The following is a 6000-nucleotide window of genomic DNA, read 5'->3' on the forward strand; positions in this document are numbered from 1 at the left end:
CACAATACCCACACATACCCCCTCACAATACCCACACATACCCCCCTCACAATACCCACACATACCCCCTCACAATACCCACACATACCCCCTCACAATACCCACACATACCCCCCTCACAATACCCACACATACCCCCCTCACAATACCCACACATACCCCCCTCACAATACCCACACATACACCCCTCACAATACCCACACATACCCCCCTCACAATACCCACACATACCCCCTCACAATACCCACACATACCCCCCTCACAATACCCACACATACCCCCCTCACAATACCCACACATACCCCCTCACAATACCCACACATACCCCCCTCACAATACCCACACATACCCCCTCACAATACCCACACATACCCCCTCACAATACCCACACATACCCCCCTCACAATACCCACACATACCCCCCTCACAATACCCACACATACCCCCCTCACAATACCCACACATACCCCCCTCACAATACCCACACATACCCCCCTCACAATACCCACACATACCCCCCTCACAATACCCACACATACCCCCCCCCACAATACCCACACATACCCCCCTCACAATACCCACACATACCCCCCTCACAATACCCACACATACCCCCCTCACAATACCCACACATACCCCCTCACAATACCCCCCTCACAATACCCACACATACCCCCCTCACAATACCCCCCTCACAATATCCACACATACCGCCCTCACAATACCCCCCTCACAATACCCACACATACCCCCCTCACAATACCCACACATACCCCCCTCACAATACCCACACATACCCCCCTCACAATACCCACACATACCCCCCTCACAATACCCACACATACCCCCCTCACAATACCCACACATACCCCTCTCACAATTCCCACACATACCCCCCTCACAATACCCACACATACCCCCTCACAATACCCACACATACCCCCTCACAATACCCACACATACCCCCCTCACAATACCCACACATACCCCCCTCACAATATCCACACATACCCCCCTCACAATACCCACACATTCCCCCCTCACAATACCCCCCTCACAATACCCCCCTCACAATACCCACACATACCCCCCTCACAATACCCACACATACCCCCCTCACAATACCCACACATACCCCCCTCACAATACCCACACATACCCCCCTCACAATACCCACACATACCCCTCTCACAATACCCACACATACCCCCCCCCCCACAATACCCACACATACCCCCCTCACAATACCCACACATACACCCCTCACAATACCCACACATACCCCCCTCACAATACCCACACATACCCCCCTCACAATACCCACACATACCCCCCTCACAATACCCACACATACCCCCCTCACAATACCCACACATACCCCCCTCACAATACCCACACATACCCCCCTCACAATACCCACACATACCCCCCTCACAATACCCCCCTCACAATACCCACACATACCCCCCTGACAATACCCCCCTCACAATATCCACACATACCCCCCTCACAATACCCACACATTCCCCCCTCACAATACCCCCCTCACAATACCCACACATACCCCCCTCACAATACCCCCCTCACAATACCCACACATACCCCCCTCACAATACCCACACATACCCCCCTCACAATACCCACACATACCCCCCTCACAATACCCACACATACCCCTCTCACAATACCCACACATACCCCCCTCACAATACCCACACATACCCCCTCACAATACCCACACATACCCCCCTCACAATACCCACACATACCCCCCCTCACAATACCCACACATACCCCCCTCACAATGCCCACACCCCCCCCTCACAATACCCACACATACCCCCTCACAATACCCACACATACCCCCTCACAATACCCACACATACCCCCTCACAATACCCACACATACCCCCCCTCACAATACCCACACATACCCCCCTCACAATACCCACACATACCCCCCTCACAATACCCACACATACCCCCTCACAATACCCACACATACTCCCTCAAAATACCCACACATACCCCCTCACAATACCCACACACACCCTTTCACAATACCCACACATACCCCCCTCACAATACCCACACCCCCCTCACAATACCCACACATACCCCCTCACAATACCCACACATACCCCCTCACAATACCCACACATACCCCCTCACAATACCCACACATACCCCCCCTCACAATACCCACACATACCCCCTCACAATACCCACACATACCCCCTCACAATACCCACACATACCCCCCTCACAATACCCACACATACCCCCCTCACAATACCCACACATACCCCCCTCACAATACCCACACATACCCCCCTCACAATACCCACACATACCCCCCTCACAATACCCACACATACCCCCCTCTCAATACCCACACATACCCCCCTCACAATACCCACACCCCCCTCACAATACCCACACCCCCCTCACAATACCCACACATACCCCCTCACAATACCCACACATACCCCCCTCACAATACCCAAACATACCCCCCTCACAATACCCCCACACACCCCCTCACAATACCCACACATACCCCCTCACAATACCCACACATACCCCCCTCACAATACCCACACATACCCCCTCACAATACCCACACATACCCCCTCACAATACTCACACATACCCCCTCACAATACCCACACATACCCCCTCACAATACCCAAACATACCCCCCTCACAATACTCAAACATACCCCCCCTAACAATACCCACACATACCCCCTCACAATACCCACACATACCCCCTCACAGTACCTACACATACCCCCTCACAATACCCACACATACCCCCTCCCAATTCCCCCACACACCCACTAACCCACCCCACAATACCCACCCCACAATACCCCCCCCACCACAATACCCACCCCACAATACCCCCCACCCCCCACAATACCCCCCACCCCCCACAATACCCCCCACCCCCACAATACCCCACACCCCCACAATACAACACACAACCTCAATATCCCCCCCAAAATACCCCCCCCCCACAATCCCCCCCCCTGCAATACCCCCCCCCCTGCAATACCCCCCCCCCCCCTGCAATACCCCCCCCCCCTGCAATACCCCCCACCACAATACCCACACAATACCCCACAGTAATCAGAGACAATGTATCTAGAGGAGTGCTCACCTATTTGTGTTTGCGGGGGTTGAGCTCTGGCTCTTTGGTCCCGCCTCTCAACCGTCAATAAACTGGTGTACAGATTACAGAGCCTATTGGGCTCTATCATATCTACATTTAAAACTGTGTATGGAGTCTGACTCCACCACATCACTATTTAATGCTTTCCATTTGTTAACTACTCTGACATTGAAAAAAATCTTTCTAATGTGTCTGTAGCTCATCTGGGCACTCAGTTTCCACCTGTGTCCCCTTGTTCTTGTACCTTCCGTGCTAAAGAGTTTGTCTTTGTCCACCCTGTCAATATCCCTGAGACTTTGTAGGTGGTTATCATGTCTCTCCTTACTCTTCTGTCTTCCAGGGACGTGAGGTTCACCTCCTTTCCTCGTAGCTCATACCTCTCAGTTCCGGGATGAAGAGGAAGGTTACTAGCGGAGAACCACAGTGTTAAGGTCACCACCAGTAATGGTCATCGGCTACATAAACCATCTATTAGAAGGAATACAGAACTATATGAACATGTTTGCGGATGATGCTAAGATACTGGGGAAGGTAGACCATTGTAATGCCCTACAAATTGATCTAAATAAAATAAGTTTCTGGAACGATTGGTGGTAAATGGAATTCAGTGTGAACAAATGTAATGTTATGGAAGGTGGAATTTGAGAAAATAGACCACACACAGACCAAACACAATTTACAAATTATGTGGAAAGGAATTACAGAACTGTAATGAAGAACGAGACCTGTCAGCACGACCTGGGGATGGGGGGGGGGGGGGGTTGTGGGTAGTAAGGTGTCGCCAGAGGAACATAAAGAACATTGTGAGAGGAGCGGATGTGTCGCTCACCAACCTCAGACTGGCTTTTAATTATATGGATGGTGAAATACTAAAGAAACTGTTCATAACATTAGTGAGACCAAAACTGGAATATGCAGCAGTTGTATGGTGCCCAAATCTCAAGAAGCACATAAACTGGAGAAGGTACAACGGCATGCTACAAAGTGGCTTCTGGAACTGAAAACTAGAGTTACGAGGAGAGACTAGAGGCGTTAAACATGCCAAAACGAGAAGATAGAAGAAAGAGGAGATATGACCATCACTTACAAAATACTAACAGGAGTCAACCAAATTGATAGAGAAATTCCTGAAACCAGCAACTTCACGGACTCAGATTCACGTTAAGGAAACAAAGGTGCCGAAAAAATATTAGTTTTCTTTTGCAAATAAAGTGGTAGAGGGATGGAACAAGCTAAGTAAGGTGGTGGTGGAGGCCAAAACTGTCAGTAGTTTCAAAGCGTTATACGACAAAGAATACTGGGAAGACGGGACACCACGAGCGCAGCTCTCACCCTGTAACTATGCTTAGGCCTGGTCGACGACCGGGCCGCGGGGACGCTAAGCCCCGGAAGCACCTCAAGGTAACCTCAAGGTAGGTAGTTACACCACACACACGCACGCGCTCGCGTTGGGGGGGGGGGGGGAGCTGGGGCGGACGGCCCTTACCTAACCCTATTGATTGGAACTCCATTACCTTACACAACACAACCCCACCCCCCACACAACACTTAGTTTCACCCTCACCTAACCCCACCCCCATTCTCACCCAAGACCAACCCCACACACACTCACCCAAGACCAACCCCACACACACTCACCCAAGACCAACCCTCACACACTCACCCAAGACCAACCCTCACACACATCACCATAGTAGGAGTAGAAAGTAGGCTCCCCTACTTTCCCATAGTAGGAAAGGAACATGTAAAGGATTTGGGAATAATGATGTCTGACGACCTAACGTTTAGGGAGCATAACCAAGCAAATATCGCGTCAGCCAGTAAAATGATAGGATGTATTACGAGAACTTTCAAATCCAGGGATCCCATCACAATGGTTGTACTCTTCAGATCACTTGTGTTGTCCCGTCTTGAGTACTGCTCAGTACTCACTTCCCCCTTCAGAGCAGGAGAGATTGCTGAAATAGAGGGAATACAGAGAACATATACGGGATACGTAAACGAGATAAAGCATCTAAATTATTGGGATCGTCTCAAAGCTATCCAAATGTACTCGCTAGAAAGACGACGGGAGAGATATCAAATGAGGGATATCTCATGATATGATATATTCATTTCATGTCTGTCATGTCTTCATTTTTGTCATGTCTTATATGATATGAAAAAGAGTGAGCGATATGGAAGAAAATGCAGACTAGAACCAGTGAAGAGCAGGGGTGCCATAGGCACAATCAGAGAACACTGTATAAACATCAGAGGTCCGCGGCTGTTCAACATCCTCCCAGCGAGCATAAGAAATATTGCCGGAACAACCGTGGACATCTTCAAGAGAAAACTAGATTGTTTCCTCCAAGGAGTGCCGGACCAACCGGGCTGTGGTGGGTATGTGGGCCTGCGGGCCGCTCCAAGCAACAGCCTGGTGGACCAAACTCTCACAAGTCAAGCCTGGCCTCGGGCCGGGCTTGGGGAGTAGAAGAACTCCCAGAACCCCATCAAGCAGGTATCAACCTCCAGTAGGAAGAAACTCCGCTGGGATGTTAAATGTACCCAGACGGAGCCGGGAATTACATAAGTTTCCTATAAACGGATGGTCACACGGGGATGTTAACCTTTACCAATCATCAAACATTGGTCATCTTGCGGGTGCAACGTGCGGCTAATCGTTTAAAAACGGCTAATATATTGTCATTTTTGTTGTCAAACAATGTGGCATTTTGTATAGTATCATATTTGCAATGTCTTAGCTGGCCCGAGACTCTACAGCAGCGGTCAAGACTTTGTTCAGTTTCCGCCCCTCACACTGCTACACTGTGTGTGGCTGA

The 6000-nt window shown here is 50.4% G+C and overlaps 2 protein-coding genes across 3 annotated transcripts in view; one reads left to right on the top strand and one right to left on the bottom strand.

Moving 5' to 3' along the window:
• Positions 1-6000, top strand: part of LOC123760986 (DNA-binding protein SMUBP-2) — a 357511-nt gene that overhangs the window by 179619 nt on the left and 171892 nt on the right. The window lies entirely within an intron of this gene.
• Positions 1-6000, bottom strand: part of LOC123760987 (alkaline phosphatase) — a 91710-nt gene that overhangs the window by 85050 nt on the left and 660 nt on the right. The gene's annotated exons all lie outside the window — the stretch shown is intronic.

This window comes from Procambarus clarkii, chromosome 41 (genome assembly GCF_040958095.1).
Source record: "Procambarus clarkii isolate CNS0578487 chromosome 41, FALCON_Pclarkii_2.0, whole genome shotgun sequence".
Taxonomy (NCBI): Eukaryota; Metazoa; Arthropoda; class Malacostraca; order Decapoda; family Cambaridae; genus Procambarus; species Procambarus clarkii.